At 40.6% G+C, this 18682-nt stretch overlaps 2 non-coding genes across 2 annotated transcripts; both read right to left on the bottom strand.

Annotated features, from left to right (window-relative positions):
* Positions 1-3763: 3763 nt before the first annotated feature.
* On the bottom strand, positions 3764-3836 carry TRNAF-GAA. The gene has a single exon. It is a non-coding gene; the product is annotated as a tRNA-Phe (tRNA).
* A 13249-nt stretch (positions 3837-17085) lies between these two features.
* LOC116638364 lies at positions 17086-17235 on the bottom strand. Its single transcript, XR_004300693.1, has one exon. It is a non-coding gene; the product is annotated as a U12 minor spliceosomal RNA (small nuclear RNA).
* Positions 17236-18682: the final 1447 nt, after the last annotated feature.

The following is an 18682-nucleotide window of genomic DNA, read 5'->3' as shown; positions in this document are numbered from 1 at the left end:
TGGGTGGCTCAGTTGGTTAAGCATCTGACTCTTGGTTTCGGCTCAGGCCATGATCTCAGGGTTGTGAGATTGAGCCCCGCCCGCATCAGGCTCCCCACTCAGCAAAGAGTCTGCTTGAAGATTCTCTCCCTCTGCCCCTTCCTCCACTCATGCGCACATGCTCTCTCTCTCTCTCTTTTTCTCTCTCTGGGATAAATAAATAAATCTTAAAACAAAAAAAAGAGGATACCCTCTTTTTCTTTCCCGTTCGTTCTCTATCTCGCAGTCCTTCTCTTCCTCCATTAGCTTTTACCTGAAAAGCTCTGTTGTCTCTATGACACTGAAAACTGCCATAAAATTACCCACCAGACTTTCCAGGAAATAGGTTGAATCCATTTTGGAGTTAATTTGGGGAGTTTCACAGACTCTGAGGGAAAGAAAAGCATGAACACAATTTTAATTTCCACTCTGCTGATTACAGATCCCAAATGTAAAAACAAAATGAACTCGTGCTGGAAGAATTACTAGACTTTAAACAGTTTATACTGTTTCCGACAGGTTTAGATTGGCCAAGGTATCAGTTCTAGCCAATATTTTACATTTTCCAAGAGAATGATTTGTAAATGTAATTCCAGCTGACTCTAGGTGCTTTTGGAGTTTTTAAGGTGATTTCATGCAAATTATAATTAATAATAATAAAGATTGTAAAAGTGATTTATATCATTGTGAATTAAACACCACACTAAGAATGAGAAATTAAAAGAACAATTTGGTATTTTTGTGATCAATATGAGTTAAATGACAGATATAAGCTATCACCACTTATCTAATTATATATATATATAGATTGTACTCATGCAGATGATTTATGGTCTCTGGCCTTAAAAAGATAATGGCAGCATTTTCTCTAAATGCTGTGCACACTGCCAGTCCCCACTAGTTCTTGCTTGGACTTTGTGACATTGTTAACTTCCTACTCCTCCATAGAACATCATAGAACATAGACTGATCCCTCTACAAAACTCTAAAATTGCTATAAATGCCGATTTGCTGCTTGCTTTTTATATTTCTTCATCACTGATTAAATGAACTAATACCTGTAAATTGCTCAAAATGGGGTCTGACACAGAACAAAAATTCAATAAATGTTTCCACTTATTATTATCATCATTGTTACTAATGAGACTCATTTGTCCCCCTCACTTAAGATTTTGTAGAAGTATGATTTTTTTTAATTTGGATTATGCTATAGTTAGGGCTTGAGTTTTCATGTCTTTGCCTCCTTTAATATTTTATTTAATTTCCATTAAAAGAAACTTGAAAAGAAAACATACCAAAGAAAATAAACTTCCATTATTATTTTATGCATTCAGTCTTGCTGGTTGGAAATTATGGAAAAATATTATGACCTAATGGTTTAATTCTGTATAAAATATAAGTGCATTTATGTGTATAAACATTCATTTTATATTAGCAGCACATAGTAAAAAGTCTAGAAAAGAAATAGATACTAGCTTCTTAACAGTGGTTATCTCCAGGGTTGGGATTAGAGTAGATCTATCTTTACTTTTTAAGCAATATAGTTCCATAAAAATTTTAATGTTTCAGTAGTTTATACTTTCTTATAATCATAAAAACAATATAATTTTTTTAAATACTTGATTCTCTTTCCAATTATATTGGTAAATACAATCCACATTCCCTTTAGATACCAACACTACTGTGTGTGTATGTGTTGTATATATGTACAAATAGTACAGAACCCAAATCCCAAGTAATAATGGTGCAGAGATTACTGGGAAGAATTACAAGTGTTTTCCATCTTGTTTAGAGCCCTTTATACCACTCTAACCCTGTTGTCCATTAAGGCTTGCTCCCCATCCTCTTTCCTGAGACTCCCACCTACCTTGGCCTATAACACTTGGTTTCATCATTTTGGCCCAGATCCTGCCTCTATCTCAATGGACTTTGTGTTTGGAAGTGGACTCTGATGTTGGACCCTAGATGTTTCTCTATGAACTTGACTCACTCCTTCAGCTGTCAGACTTCTATGGGAACCCTATCCTTTGCTCCAGCCTCATCATTGGAACTCGATTCCTGAACTAATTCATTCTTCAGGGGGCAGATTTTCTGGAAGTGTGGTTAAATTCTTGGGGAAAAAGAGGAATTGAAAAACAATAACCTGCAGCTCTTGTACTTTATGTAAATCCCCAAAGCCTAAAGAATGCCTGGCTTTAACTGGAAACATTACCTCTTGACCAAAACACAGCCAAGTCATGGTGATGTCATTTAGGTGATAGAAATTAAATCATATGAAGATGGAAGAATAGGTAGTCATTGCCCAGTGTTGCTTTTGGACATCCAGATTGTCTACAAATGGCATCAACAAGAATGAAAGATTTTTAAAAAGTCAAATAATAAAGGTAATATGGGGATTTCATCCTTAACCTCCCCCAGAAAAGAGACAATTAGGAGGAGTGAGATCCACCTCAGTAGGTTAAACCCAGCGAGGGGGTGGGTCATGGACGGTACCCCAAAGTAGCAGGGGGCCCTCCAAAAATGGTCAAGTCTGCTTCACTATGGGAAATTTGCCTCCAAGACCACCACCCAGACAGAAGGGAAGTTTGTTGGCAATCTGGGCTCCCTCCTGAAATCCACCGCACACTAGATACAGTGTTGAGTAAGGGGCAAACACAATAATCAAGAAAAGTCCTATCACTCAGCACCTTGGTAAAATTCAAAGGTCAGGTCACAAATTATCAGCAAGTAGTTGCGATGAGGAAATCTTTTGCATCACTTTTCTAAACCTTTTCTAGGTCACAAACCTAGAATCTGATACCTGTTGACATTCTTCCCAGGGAAATGTGTACATGAACACACAAGGTTGCATTCAGTTTCAGAGACTTCAAAGACACCCCTCCACCCTCTGCTGCTTGTAAACTCAGGGAATTCTTTTGGAATAGAAGCTAAATCCCATTCTGCAAAGTTAAAGCCCAGTGGGAAAATATCCTTTCACATTGACCATATAAAAGCAAGGAATTGTTAATACAGAATTTAAAAATAATCAGGAGGAAAATGATGACCTTTAATACTACCTTATCAGATGGCAGGGTGAAGGTCCTTAGAAATAACTCATATCAATTGCAAGTGATGTGTGAGCCACTGACCCCACCCCCAAAAAAGAAGAAATAACTCACATCTCTTAGTTCTAGCTTTTGAAGTTCCTAGCCAATAGAAATAATAATGATGGTCAAAGTAAAAATCATTAACTGTATACCTACTACATTCCAGGCATCAGGAACAAACTTTGTTTATTTAGCAAGTAGTTACTGAGACTTTTAGGGGCCATGTTTTTAAGAGGTGGCGGGGGCTGGGACAGAGGGAGAGAGACACTTAAGCAGGCCGCACACCCCAGCATGGACCCTGACATAGGGCTTGACCTCAGAGATCAAGACCTAAGCAAACCAAGGGTCTGAGGCTCAACTGACTGAGCCACCCAGGTGCCCATTAGTGACCATTTTAAATAAGTTACTACATAGAGTTTAGAAGAAAGCTTGACATTAACAAGTACTCTAGAAAAGTCAGCTATTACTATTACAGTCAGGAAGTACAACAGTGCTAGTGGGTTTATATAAAAAGGGCCCCCAAGACTCCTGATACCACCCGTCCCTGAAAAGCCTACGATTCGCCCCAGAGATCCACATGAGAGCCTAATATTCCCTTTACAGCTTATATTTCGGTTAAGACTGCCAAAAAGTACATTTAGCATAAGCATCAAAAACACTGCTGAAACCCGGGATTGAACCAGGGACCTTTAGATCTTCAGTCTAACGCTCTCCCAACTGAGCTATTTCAGCTTGTTCCGGCAGCTTTTCCTGTATAACTATAATGGAATAATATCTGTTTTACAACAGTAAAAAAAAAAAAATGTCAATATTCAGGTTCAGCCGGAGGTAGACATTTAACAAATAGTACAGAGATGATGAAGCAAGGTCCCTATTCCTAAGCTTGAAGTAATAAATAATTTCACTTTTCTCGGTTATGTTCTTAACTGCCCTGCAATCTGTGTTTCCCATTTAAAAATGTATCATGAGCTCTTCTCGTGTCAAAAAGCAAAAAACAAAAACAAAAACAAAACGTCTTTAGTTGGCATTTCCATCTAATATATGATTAATTTCTAGAAAAATGGCAGCATGGTCCACTTAAATATTTAATGAAGTATCAACCTCCATAAAAGCCATGTTCCCATAGACATGTAGATATAGCCAGGATTAGAAACCAGCTGAGGACGACAGCTCCGAGGAGACCATGAAGGGGAGATGGCAGACACAAACCAAGGGAACAGGATGGATGAAGTAAACTAAAAAGATGTGGTAGCAGAGTAATGGGCTTCCAAGGATGCCCATGTCCTAACCAAGCCCCAGAAAACACAGTACGTTGGGGTAGCTGGCACTGATGGTAGAGAAGTTCTCTGGGGCGTCAGAAGCCAGAGCTCATCTGCAGTCAGCAAGTGGGGGCTGCTGAGCAGGAGGCTGGCCACTGGGGTGCCCACAAAATTCCCTGGAGAGTAAGCCCCAGTGGGTCTTCTGCAAGCGCCTGGCAGCTGTGCTTTTCTCCTTTCTTTCCCCCAGGTTTTTATTTAAATTCCAGTTAGTTAACATTCAGTGTAATATCAGTTTCAGGTATAGAATTTAGTGATTCATCACTTACATAGAAGTGCCCTCCTTAATCCCCATCACCTATTCAACCCACCCCCCTGCCCACCTCCCCTTCAGTAACCATCTGTTTGTTCTCTATAGTTAAGAGTCCGTTTCTTGGCTTGCCTCTCTTTTTTCCCCCTTATGTTCGTTTGTTCTGTTTCTTAAATTCTACATATGAGTGAAATCATATGGTATTTGTCTTTCTCTGACTGACTTATTTCACTTAGCATAATACCCTCTAATTCCATCCACGTCATTGCAAATGGCAAGATTTTTTTTTATTATTTATTTATTTGACGGAGAGAGACACAGCGAGAGAGGGAACACAAGCAGGGCGAGTGAGAGAGGGAGAAGCAGGCCTCCCGGGGAGCCAGGAGCCCGATGCAGGGCTCGATCCCAGGACCCCGAGATCATGACCTGAGCCGAAGGCAGATGCTTAACGACTGAGCCACCCAGGTGCCCCGCAAATGGCAAGATTTTATTCCCTTTTGTCACTGAGTAATATTCCATTGTATATAGATATGCCCTGTCTTCTTTATCCATTCATCTGTCCATGGACATTTGGGCTCATTCTATAATTTAGCTATTGTTGATAATCCTGCTATAACTATCGGGGTGCATGTGTCCCTTCAAATTAGTATTTTTGTATGGTTTGGGTAAATACTTAGTAGTGTGCTTGCTAAATCATAGGGTAGTTCTATTTACTTTTTGAGGAACCGCCATACTGTTCTCCGGAGTGGCTGCACCAGTTTGCATTCCCACCAACAGGGCAAGAGGGTTCCCCTTTCTCCACATCTTCGCTGACACCTCCTGTTTTCTGTGTTGTTAATTTCAGCCATTCTGACAGGTGTGAGGTGATATCTCATTGTAGTTTTGATTTGCATTTCCCTGATGATGAGGGATGTTGAGCATCTTTTCATGCATCTGTTGGCCATCTGTATGTTTTCTTTGGAAAAATGTCTGTTCATGTCTTCTGCCATTTTTTAAACTGGATTATTTTGGTTTTGCTGTGCTTTTCAATGAAAGAGAAACCCCTTCCCCTACCATGCCTGTGCTGTCTCTCCAGTACTCTCTATTAGCAAAGCCTAAAATTATGCCACCTGGCAAAGGAGATATTGTTATAGGGGAGCTACAGTATGTCCAAGCAGGACAAAGAAGAGCATTGATTGATACCGGTAGAGTGTATTGATCCTGCTTTTGTAAACAAGATGGTATATGTGCATATATATGTACATAGATAATATAATATTTGTTCACACTTATTATGTATTTACTCTGCATGCCAGGAGCAACTCTAGATATTTTGCATGTATTAACTCATTTGCTTTTTATAACAACCCTCAACTGCAGAAATTATTAATATCACTATTCTATGAATGAAGAAGCTAACACATCACACTATTAAATAACTTGCCCCAAGTCACATGGCTAGTAAGTGGCAGAACAAGAATCGTTATGGCTTCATAAGCATAGAAAAAAGAAACAAGAAAAAATATATATCTACTAAAAAGCTAACTGATTGTGCAATATTAGAATGTATAATATTGGAATGTATAATATTAGAAATTCTGATACCTTAAATGCTTTATATTATGCTTCCAATGAATTCTACAGCTTGAAGCTAAGTTATCTTTGATGAGTTCAAGTCTCAGATTCTTTTACCCTAAATAATTTAAAAACCTATAAACTCAATAAATAAGGAAGGTAGGGTTGTAGCTAAATTCCATTATTGGTTTAAAATAGTTTCTATGTGATTTGAAATAGGAGATTAAATCTAACATCATTTTTCTTAGATACTTAGGTAGAATCAGTGTAGCAAGAATCTGGTGAGTCGTCTCCCTGGGCCTCAGTTTCCTCATCTATAAAATGGAGATGACACCTGTCATGGGCTGAATTGTCCACGCCCCCAAAATTCAGATGTTGAAATCTTAACTCCCAGTACTTCAACATGTTACTTTATTTAGAGAGGACAGCTAAAGAGATGATTAAGTTAAAATGAGGCTGACAAGGTGGGACCCCAATCCTCTCTGACTGGTGTCCTTATAAGAAGGGACTCCAGAGTGCTCCTGCAAGAAGGACCAGCGACAAAGTGACTAGAGCGCAGCCATTGGCAAGCCAAGGAGAGAGGCCCTCAGAGGGAGCCAACCCCGCCTGCACCTTGATCTAGGACTTCCAGCTTCCAGAACCGTGAGAAAATCCATTTCCGTCGCTTAAGAGATCCATCCTATGCTATTTTGTTATGGCAGCCCCAGTAAACTAATACAATACCCAGTGCAGAGTAAAGAAGGAGATTAAGCAAGGTCATATATGTCAAAAGTAAGAGATAAATATCCAGTGATCATGGTATTGGGAGTAATACAAGATGTGAAGCCAAAGACAAAATTCTAATTTTTTTTTCAGATTTTATTTTTAATTTCAAGGATTGACTCTGTTAATCCCTTTGTTTTGTCCAGTATATTTTTATAGAAGATTTAGAAGCATAATTCTGTCCCAAATGGCAAACCTCCTGATTAATATTGCAGGTACTTTGAGGATATGAAACATTTTCCAAAGTGCCCAAGTCTTTTGTCCAAAACTAGGGGTCTGATAATCAGATAATCACTGTAGTTACAATTTCTTTCTACAATAGTTTGGTAGAAAAATATATATTTTTAATAACAGAACATTGCCTCAGCTCCTAGTGAGGCCTAGGATCATTTCTAAATGTTTCTTTGGAATATAAAACTAAAGCATTCTACGTCAGGATACCTTCAGGCTGTGGATACCAGACATTAGAGTTCGAGAGGTCTACATTTTTTAATGAAAAATAAAATGGCAAACATTTTTTAGCAAACCTCTGAATGTTGTGGGAAAACAGCTTTTACCAAAATGAAACCCCCCAAAAAAGTCAGAATGAAGGACTAAGAGTCTTTAAAACAAACCTTCTCCTCAAGTCTATGACATTTCTCTTGAACAGCTTTGCTCCTATCGGCCTGTTTCCCAGAAGTGGTTTTCCTCGGGATTAGTCACAGTGGTGTTACACTTTTAACAACCATGATGTTTGGGATTTCTTTTCCAAATTGGCTTTCTTTACAAATGCATCCAGAGAGCTTTCTCCCCCTATGTGGTTGGCCGTTCCATTTATTCCAAAGCAAGTGAAACATTGGCTCTAGGAGGCAAAAACCCGAGACTCTAATTTATTAATTATGACACACCCTCGGCCAAGGGAATTAATTCATGGCATATCAAGTGTTAGAAATTCTGACGTTCACATATTAATAAGTACTCTACACAAAGCTTGCTTTCATCTGCTTTGTATTCCTGTTTGTGTTCTTCCAGTGCATCAGTCCATAGTAGGGATCCCCTGGGAGACCTGGCCAGTTTGCTCCAGGCTAGTCCAGGCAGCGGTGTGGGTATGAGCTGAGACCTACAGGGAAGGCCCCACCTGCTGCGGTCTTGAGCCTTGCTCGTTGGGACTGCTCACGCTGGGGACACAGCTGCCATGGCCCCATTTGCTTCCCTGCCCGGGCGCCGCCTCATAACCCTGCAGGCTCCCAGATCCTCCTGACCCAGGTGGTCAGGCTGTGACCCCAGCTCCAGGAGCAGAACAGTGGGATGGACCAGAATTGTCTGGGCTTCAAAGTTTGAACCACGTGACCATTCCACCACCTGAGCAGGAATCTGATTCAAGGCCCATATATCCTTCACACTAGGAGATGCCAGATTTCCCCAGAATATAATTTACTCCTCGAAAGCAGATGAAGTACCTTTTAGAAGCGCGTTTACTATTATGGGTGTCTCTACTCATTGTGGATTGTCCATAATAAATGCAGGTTTGGTTGTGGTGAACATGACCTAGTTAATGGCCTTGATGTCATGTCTTTCACACAGTGGAACAAAGTGTCCCTTGACCTCCAATTATATTCTTACCTCCAATTGGCCATATTGAAATCTTACAGTCAAACAAATCTTACAGTCAAACTAAGTTTCCTTAGTTCTGAACTCCGTCATTCAGATCCCAGCCAGGTCTGACTTCTAGGACACCATGGGTCATTAGCCATGGGTGGGACAGAAGAGACCATGGGGCTGAGGGGGTGGTTCTTTCAGGGAGCGACCCTCAGGACTCAGGATGGTACCCCGGCACCTGAAAGACTTGTAGCTTCTACCAAAGCTTTCATCCCCCTGCAGTGTGTTCTCCCGGTATGTTTCTCTGCGGCTGCTGACTCACCATTGACAGGCTGTATATTTTAAGCTAACTTCTCATTAGAGGTGCTAGATTTACACCATTGCATTTACAGTTGATGGAGCTAGAAGTCCTTTTGCGGCACAAAACAGAGCATCTCTCATGCTCTAAATCTCATTAGAATGAGTCTCTAACACGCTCCATAGGACCCTGGTTTCTAATATATCAAGTCAAGTGTTAAAGAATTCCAAAAATGTAACTAGAAACTATGGTTTAAATACCAGCCTAAGTTAAAAATTGCTTCCACCTAGGGAGTTTTAATTGGTCATGATACTATTTTAAAGTTTATAAAAGTCTTAAAACAAAATAACAAGGAACTTCATCTGATTACAAGAAAAGGCTGTCCATCACGATTTTGCCATGTTAGGTGCCAGAGTGATTGGTTAGAACAACTGTGGAGTACCTTGAGAATGATCTTCTAAAGTGCGGTTTCCCCTCCCCCCCCCCCCACTGTAGACTTTCTTACCTAAACTTTGTGAGATTTTTAGTTACCCCTAACTTGTACGATACAGCTGACCACAGGAGCCAGGTTATTTCATGAGCCTCAAAAAAACATAGCAATCCCCTTCTCACTTTTTTTAAAGATTTTATTTATTTAATTTCTCTTCCTACAGTTGCATTGGTAGTGTATAAGAAAGCAACTGATTCCTGTGCATTGATTTTGTGTCCTGTCACATTACTGATTTGCTGTATGAGTTCTAGTAATTTGGGGGTGGAGTCTTTTGGATTTTCCACATAAAGTATCATGTCATCTGTGAAGAGAGAGAGTTTGACTTCTTCTTTGCCAATTTGAGTACTTTTATTTCTTTTTGTTGTCTGATTGCTGTTGCTAGGACTTCTAGTACTATGTTGAACAATAGTGGCAAGAGTGGGCATCCTTGACGTGTTCCTGATCTTAAGGGTCAGCTTTTCCCCATTGAGGATGATATTCGCTGTGGGTTTTTCATAGATGGCTTTTATGAACTTGAGGAATGTTCCCTCTATCCCTATACTCTGAAGAGTTTTAATCAGGAAATGATGCTGTATTTTGTCAAATGTATTTGAGAGAGAGAGAGAGAAATAGAGAGAGAGCACGAACAGGGGGGAGAAGGGGAAGCAGGCTCCCCACTGAGCAGGGAGCCCCATGAGATGACATGGGGCTCCATCCCAGGACCCTAGGATCATGACCTGAGCCCAAGGCAGACAAACTCTTTGAGCCACCCAGGTGCCCCCACTTCCCACTTTTCTGCCACCATCTAGAACCTTCAATTTGACCCTTGGTTAACTGTCAGGTGACCTTTGCCCCCTTGAAAGCAATATTTAAGGAAATGACGTCCCCTGACTCTACTTCCTTCCCCTCCACACCAGTGAATTTGATTATGAAAATTAATCATTGGGACACCAAGGGAGGGACAAAACTTTAACGGATGACTAAGTCTGAACACAAGGTTTCTATGTCTCAGGGCCCTCCCTCACTAGCAAAATTCTCCTTTTCCAAAGTAGATCTTCAGACAGTTTCGGACGTGCCCCTTGACCTTTCTTTAGCATTTGAAATAACAAACTGCTTCTTAGGCCCTCCCCTTTTTTCTTAACCCTACAACCCACTAAAGTATACAGTGACATGTAGGCTTTCAGGGGCTAGCTCACAAGACAGACGTGATCACTCTTCAAAGACACATTGAGAATCATCATTTTCTATCCTGTGATTATATCTTATTTTCTTCTTCTACATTCTTCTCTTCAATAAAATTCTCTTATTTTCTGAGGAAAACCTCTTCTACTCTCATTTAAAGCCACACTCAAAAGCAATCCACCATCCACAAGACTTTCATGTGCAAGAGGAAAAACCATCTCCAGTGGAAAAGATCTTTGTGCTCAGCCCCTGAGAGACTCCTGGAACCACATCATGGCTTCCACAGCCCCAAATCCTCACGGTTAATATAAGGAAAATTTTGTGTGGACTGGTGATCAGGGTTGTCCCCTTCCCTCTTGGTGCCTGCTCCTTCTCTAGGAGACTTTCAAGTGCCCCTCTGCATCTATTCTCACCTGCCCTACTTGAGCTTTCTACCGTGGAATCCAACATCTCTTTCTCTGATCTTCACCCCCCTACCCAGCTCAAAAGTAGCTATTAAGGCTGGGACTTTACATGATGGTGATAAACTATCGAAATTATTTGGTGGTGCTACACCTAAGTAAGTTGCCTCAAAGCAGTAAGTCTTAGCCAAGGGAAATGCTGGTAATGGTGAAAAATTCAAGTTCATGTCAAGTTTTCATGACCAAGACTCTATTTGCATACACAAACCTTGACTTACTTGAAAACTTGAACTTGATTAAACATTAATCAGTTTAATCAGATTCTGGGCTTTCCAGCATCTCTACCATGACCTTGAAGCCTGTCTCACCATTTCTCCACCATGACCTTGGAAGCCTGTCTCACCATTTCTTGGTGCTCCCTATTATGGAGGCCAGGCAGAGAATTTTGAATGGTTTCAAGGTATTCTAGGATGTAGAAAAAAAAATTACACAAAGTCACTTAATATTATTTCATTTTGATAATTCGAGCACCAGAACACCAGAATAATGCAATTCTTTTAAGTGCTTTGTGACCTCCTTTTTATAGAGAGATCTAGAAATTGAAAAATTAAATGACTTTTGTTGGGATGGAACAAAAAGTCAATAATAGAGCAGAGAAGTACAGCCATATTCTGCAAGTCTTGATCTATTAATCAACTGGGACACAGCTCTGCTGTCTAAAAGAGACAGGAGAATAAAGATTCAATCTGGGGGCTTTATAGGCTTAGAAGAGAATAAACATGTAATAAGACTACAGAAACTGAAAATACCCTGCTATTCAATACTTGTTCATGAGTGAAACGTTTCAAAATTATAGCAAATCCCACCTAAAGTGCAATCGGAGATGATCTGCTTCAGAAGTATTTATCTGATTAGAAGAAGTGTAATGCCTTTCTCAGTTTAATGTGAATGATGGGTGTTTAGTCACATACAGCCCCAAATCCCAAGACAGTAATTCTATGTAATTTATCATCACATAGTTAATTCTTGTAAGTTATGGAAGAGAGAAGAATCAGAAGGCAACTCTGAAATTAGAAAGTTATACCCATCAAAAATAAGAGCTTTACTTTCACTTATTTGGAAATTCTAGATGATGATTTACTTCACTATTCAAGTCACAATTGAGATCACCCATTTTAAAGCCAACCCAGTCAGTTGCCTTTAGAAATGGACAAACAACTATCAACTGTGTGTAGCCTGGGTATCTCTCATGAAGTTGTATCACACAGTGGGGTTGGGGTAGACACAGCTTAAGTTGGATGACCCTGTGAGTGATCAACCAACTTATCAAGTGAGTCACCCACTTACAGAAATATTTCTCTATATTAAATGTATACTCACCAGAAATGTCAACTTTTGCTTGGATTGGTGCACTGTTGCCCACAGCTGCAGCAAACAGATTGGTGTATTTTATTCTCAACCATACTATGAGGGGTCCTGCCTAAGAGCCACCAAACAAGACCCACGTATTGTTGGTGAGCCCCATTTTCCCCGCCATGATGGTTGGGAAGTTGGCGAGGACGTAGTGGTGGCTGCGGGTACTTAGGTCTCTGCAATTAAAACACAACCACACTTTCTTATGACAACCATTAGAACACAATGACATGCCACTTAATACATGCTTGACTCTGAGCAAATGTTGAAAGCACACTGAGAAGTTTACCCCCTTTCCACTTGGAACATTTGAATGAAAATGGGCAGAAGGTCGTTCCAGTTAACAGTAACACATAAATGCAAGCAGCAGAAGGAGGAGGGACTTCCATTTCTCAAGTCTCATTTGTGTATGTCCTTCCCATCCTGGGCACTGGATGGGAGCTCCAGACACCCTCCCATTGCAAGACAGCCTTCCCTTGGGCACTGGGCCCGCAAACCTCACTGGGCAATTAGCTATCAGCCTGACTCCAAGGGTAGCTTTTATTGGAAAGAGATAAGATGGCACTGCTTCACTACTTTCTGAGAATTTAGAGAATTTAGAGGAATGTAGAGGATATTTTCCAGTCTTTTTGGTTTGCCTGCTGCATCCAGATAAAGCCAATATGAGCTTGAATTTCCTAAGTTATAAGAGAGCCAAATAACACTTTACCATTTTGTTGTTTTTCTAGTAAGGTTTTTCCACAAGCCTAAGGAAGTCTGTTGTTTGTGTTAAGGTTGTTTTTAAACCTTAATGCCACGCACAAAAAATGCCCTGTCTCTCCTTGCTGGAGATACTAATTTAAAGCAGCATGATGTCCCAAATGGCTGAATGCAGACATCAAAAATGGGCTAAAGACATAAAAAGGCACCTCACAAAGAAGAAATGCACATGGCCAATGAACACATGAAAAAAATTAGTCCTACTAATAATCATAAAAATGCAAATATAGTGATGATTTGGGTTTTTTTCCTATCAAACGGTCGAACAATTCGTTCCAATGATAGTACTAAGTGTTGGCACAAGCTAGATGAGGCAGACAGTCTTGTGTACTACTGGAGAGAATAGAGTAGAACATTTTGGAGGAGCACACTGGCTACCTATATCAGGGTCTTCTAGAAGGCAAAGGAGATTTTGACCCAGTATTTCACTGCTAGGAACCTGTGACAGAGAACTAGCTGGCCCCAAATATCTATTCTCCCTTTTTTCTCTTAGAAAAAAAATTCTGCTAGATTCATAGAATTAAAACTACATTTCTCAGCCACAACAATGTTATTAGGAAAAAAAACCTTAAATACAGTTTGTTTTGAAAAAATTTCTACATATTTAGCCACATGAAAAGAGTAAACAAATGTAAGCCAAGAGTTTAGCAACAAGTATCTCTAATTTAAAGTTATGAGTAACATTTCTTTCTTTCTTTTTCTTTCTTTCTTTCTTTCTTTTCTTTCTTTTCTTTCTTTCTTTTCTTTCTTTATCTTCTGTACTTTCCCCCAAAATACCAATTTTAAAACCAGAAAAAAATTTATCAAAAAAATACCACTAAAAAATAGAGGCTTATATGATTCACAAATGTTATGCAAGTGTTAATACAGTAAGAATCCCTATCATATTACATGATAGTCATAGACCCCAACAGCATGACAAATAGTAGTCCAGGACAAAGTAACGCATGCTAAACATTTTGCTCTTTAAATATTTATTTAAAAATTACTGTTTCAAAAGTAAATAGTGATTTCTTAATCACTATCAGCTTAAAATTTCCATTCTAGATAGAGACACACCCTGAATAAATTATGGGGGAGGTTCACATTGCTTAGGGTCCACTATAGGAGGTCATGTTTAAAGAAGCACAGGGGCGCCCAGGTGGCTCAGTCAGTTAAGTGTCTGCCTTCGGCTCAGGGCATGATCTCAGGGTCTTGGGATTGAGCTCCACGTTGGGCTCCATGCCCAGCAGGGAGTCTGCTTCTCCCTCTCCCTCTGCCCCTCCCTGACCCCCCCCACCCCAGCTCATGTACTCTCTCTCTCAAATAAATAAATAAAATCTTTAAAAATAAAAAAAGAAGCACAATCCAACAACCAAGAGCAATGAAAATTGAAGTCTATTCTTAGCAGGTGCACCTCAAAGCACATCAAAAGGGTTAAAGGTCTCAGGTGAATCCCTTCTTCTGCTTCCTAATTCTGTTGAGAAAACTCTCATACACCAAACCTTTACTCTCTTCTTAGCACCAACTCAAGCACCATTCTTTCCCCACTTGCCAGAATTTTTTCTTTATGTGTTTTTAATCTCCTTCCTGGAAAACATGGCCTTCTCCCCCTTCATGATTAGAAGGTAGAGCAGACAATGGGGAGAAAATGACCTGGCTAATAAAGGATTTTCTGTAGCATATGGGGAAGGGAAGAATACTGTAAACACTGAGGGCTAATGAGTTTTGTCCCAGCAAGTAACGAGCAACTGCACCCCAAAACAAGTGATTGGATCCCTTTGATGGGTTACAAATTAATTATATGGAGAGTATTAGTCAATCACTTTTTCTAACATCATCAATACAAGCTGTGAATTTGGTCAATACAAGTCCTTCCATTTTTGAAAAATTCTCAGGACAATATAGGAAACTTAAGTCTTGAAACTTTTTAAGGAATTACAAAATTCTGACACCACCCACACACAAATCACAATTTCTAATGAAGAAAGGTAGAACAAGTGAAATTACTGGACTGTCACCACATCATAAAATAGTTGGTGACTTAGAATTCCAAAATTACTTTTCTTGAAGCTAAGAAGAGACCTATGCTATTAACCTAAAGTTATTAATAGTTTCCCACTGCTCAACAGTACCAAGAATTATGACTCATATCATAAAGATATCATTTCACTGACATTAATGGCATTCTCAGGGTTGTATAAAGCATTGCATGTTCCTTTTAAAATGAGAGTAAAACTCTTTGCACCAATTTTTGATCTTCTTAAAGCTTTTAGAAGCACCTTATAATTCATTTTATCTGATTGTATATATATTAATTATAAGTAGATTTTAAAAAATTGCATTTTTCCACCACACAAAACACAATACTAAGTGGGAAGAATAAGATCTTGAAGAACAGCTAGTCTCCTTATCCTGCCCCTGAGTTGCCACCGCAAGCCAAAATCTGACATTTCACTTAACAATGACAAACTGTTTTTAATAAAATGGTCGCTGCTGCCTCCGAGTGGTAGGTCATTTTCAGAGTTTATATTTCATTAATTTCAAGTCCTCTCAGCCTAACAGGAGAAAATTTTGAGACTGAAGGGGTATATATCGTTTCAAATTTAAATTCTGAACATGATTTTGTAGTTTAAGGACATGAAGAGTTTATTTTATTTAGAAAAGTGTATGGACAACTCGTAAGCCTGTGAGGTTGGCCGGCTTTGTCCATAAAATCTGTGTTCCACAGGGAAGCAGAGAGCTCTCATTTCTCATGTTTTCCAAGTAACACTCCTTGACATCCACGTTTTGCTGGTGGCACTTACACCTCCAATCATCAGAAACACTGAGCCACCAAGTGTCTAGAACTCATCACTAATGAAATGTGTCTGTGGAGAGAAAAGCATTATTTTAAATGATTAATGCAACAGACTGGAATTGTCTGTTTGCTATTTCTTTTTTTTCTTTCTTTCTTTCTTTTTGAAGATTTTATTTATTTATTTGTCAGAGAGAGAGAGAGCACACAAGCAAGGGGAGCGGCAGGCAGAGGGAGAAGCAGACTCCCTACCGAGCAAAGAGACTGATGCGGGGCTCGACCCCAGCACCCTGGGATCATGACCTGAGCCGAAGGCAGATGCTTAACTGACTGAGCCACCCAGGCGTCCCCTGTTTGCTATTTCTAGTGGTAGAGTGGTAGTGCAGTTTAGTTTGTCAAAAATGAGGATTTGGATGATGGTTCTGAGGACTGGTTTAAGCAAGTGACATGGCAAGTGGCTTTTCCCACAAGTTGCACAAACTTGTTGAAGATTAGCAGCCAGCAATATAGTTTGCCCAACTCAAACCCTACATAATTAGTACATTGGATTTTGGATGACATGGTACATCAAAGGTGCCTCTAGCCTTTCTTCCACTCTGAAATGAACCAAACACACAAAGGAAACTAAACGATAATGGCAACTCAGTCTTCGAGGAAAATAGAAAACACTAAATATCCAAATCATGGAGAGAGCTGGGAACTTTGGGAAGAGCTGGCAAAGCACAGACATCTCCAAAAGGATGAAACATCCATGGGAAAGCCAATGACCTCTTGTGTGGAACAAAAAGATCTATGTGCATGGGCCAGGCTGGGGGATACAGAAGCCTCCTTGAGTCCCACTCAACTCCACGGAGTGGCAGGGAACAGGTAAGAACAGTCAGGTATAGATGAAGCAGCCAACCCAGGCATTTAGACAAACAAACAAAATGGATCCAAAGAAAGCACACACAAAAAATGAAGACTGAAGAATGATAGAACTAAAAGAATGAATCTAATGGTTCTTTCTTCCTTCCTTTTTCTTTCTTTCCCTTTCTCTCTTTCTCTTTACCTTTCTTTCTTTCTTCCTTTTTTCTTTCTTCTTTCTTTCTTTCTTTTTCTTTCTTTCTTTCTTCTTTCTTTCTTTCTTCTTTCTTCCTTTTTTCTTTCTTCTTTCTTTCTTTCTTTCTTTCTCATCCTCGTTTATTGCCTTCATACGAGTCTACTCCTTCAATGTCAAAGGGGGAGGGGCAGATCGTGACTCCCAGGCATCCCACAAAGTAGACAGCTCACCTTAGAGGCAATCTTTACCCACTCAAAAATTCATCTCACATTAGCAGTGAGGATTCGGATATCACCCCGAGTCGTCATTTTCCTTACTCATAAGTTTAAGGCATCCAGTGGTTGTTTCTTTAAATACAAAATAAAATTTTAAAAGTCTAGAAAAACTGGGGCGCCTGGGTGGCTCAGTCGTTAAGCGTCTGCCTTCGGCTCAGGTCATGATCCCAGGGTCCTGGGATCGAGCCCCGCATCGGGCTCCCTGCTCCGCGGGAAGCCTGCTTCTCCCTCTCCCACTCCCCCTGCTTGTGTTCCCTCTCTCGCTGTGTCTCTCTCTGTCAAATAAATAAATAAAATCTTTAAAAAAAAAAAATAAAAATAAAAATCTAGAAAAACCATCTAATCTGGTAGTTTTCAACATGGGTGATTTTGCCCACCCCTTCCCCCAGGGGACATTTGGCAATGTCTGGAGATATTTTTGGTTGTCACATTTGGGTAAAAATGGACACTACTGGCATCTAGTGGGTAGAGGGAGGGAGGTTGCCAGCCATGTCAGGACAGGCCCTACAACAAAGAACTGTTTCACCCAAAACATCAGTAGTGCCCGGGCTGATAAACCCTGGTCTGATCTGATCATGAAAAAGGATGGGAATTACATATAAATAAGAATCAGGATGGAGAAGTAATCTGATGCAAAGGCATTTGAAAAATTATAGAACATGTTACTCAAATCTGAGCCAATCACTTTGAGAATCTGTATGTAATTAATGATTTTCTCAGAAAAAAAAGATGGCGGAAGAGTAGGGGACCCTATTCCAACCAGTCCCCGGAATTGAGCTGGGTATCTACCACACCACTCTGAACACCCACGAAATCAGCCGGAGATGTAAGAAGATAGATCTGGATCTCTACAAACAGAATATCACAGGCAGTTGGTTTCAAGGTATGAAGCGGGGAGCCATGCTTCCTCAGGCACTATTCGAAGATAAATGGCAGGGGGAGGGAGTGGTCGGCATCCTGCACTGTTGGTGAGCGATAGCCTCCCACGCTGGGGACTGGGCACAGACTCGCAGACCGGTAGCGGCGGGGAAAGGACTTTAGGGCAGCCCCCCGGACTGGAACCTGGAGCGGTGGGGCTGCGCACCTACGAACTGGGGGTGGCTGGCGGTTTTAGAAGCACAAAGGGCAGAGATGTGCTCCGACCTGGAGGGGAGGACTGGGGGCGCTGCTGAGGGGCGCACAACCCAGGACACTGCAGTTTATAGCAGCATAGACAGAAATGGAGACAGTGTGGCCTGGAGAGCTCACTGAAGAACAGACTGCGATCCCTTTGCTCTGAGGCAGAGGGTTGGAAATGGTCTCTTCGGCTCTCACTCTCGGAAGAGACATGGAAACCTGCCAGAAAACAAAAGCCCAAAAAAACCGGTTTTCACTGAGCCCACCCACAGGGTGCAGGGCAACTCTGCCCAAACAGAGTTGCCTGAGTGACAGAGTGGCAGGCCCCTCCCCCAGAAGACAGGCTGGGAAAACAAGAGGGCAACAACTCTAACGTCCCTACAAAACAGA

This window comes from Phoca vitulina, unplaced genomic scaffold, assembly GCF_004348235.1.
Source record: "Phoca vitulina isolate PV1807 unplaced genomic scaffold, GSC_HSeal_1.0 scaffold1, whole genome shotgun sequence".
Classification (NCBI taxonomy): Eukaryota; Metazoa; Chordata; class Mammalia; order Carnivora; family Phocidae; genus Phoca; species Phoca vitulina.
Note: the sequence above shows the minus strand (reverse complement) of the source record. Positions and strands in the feature narration are given on the sequence as shown.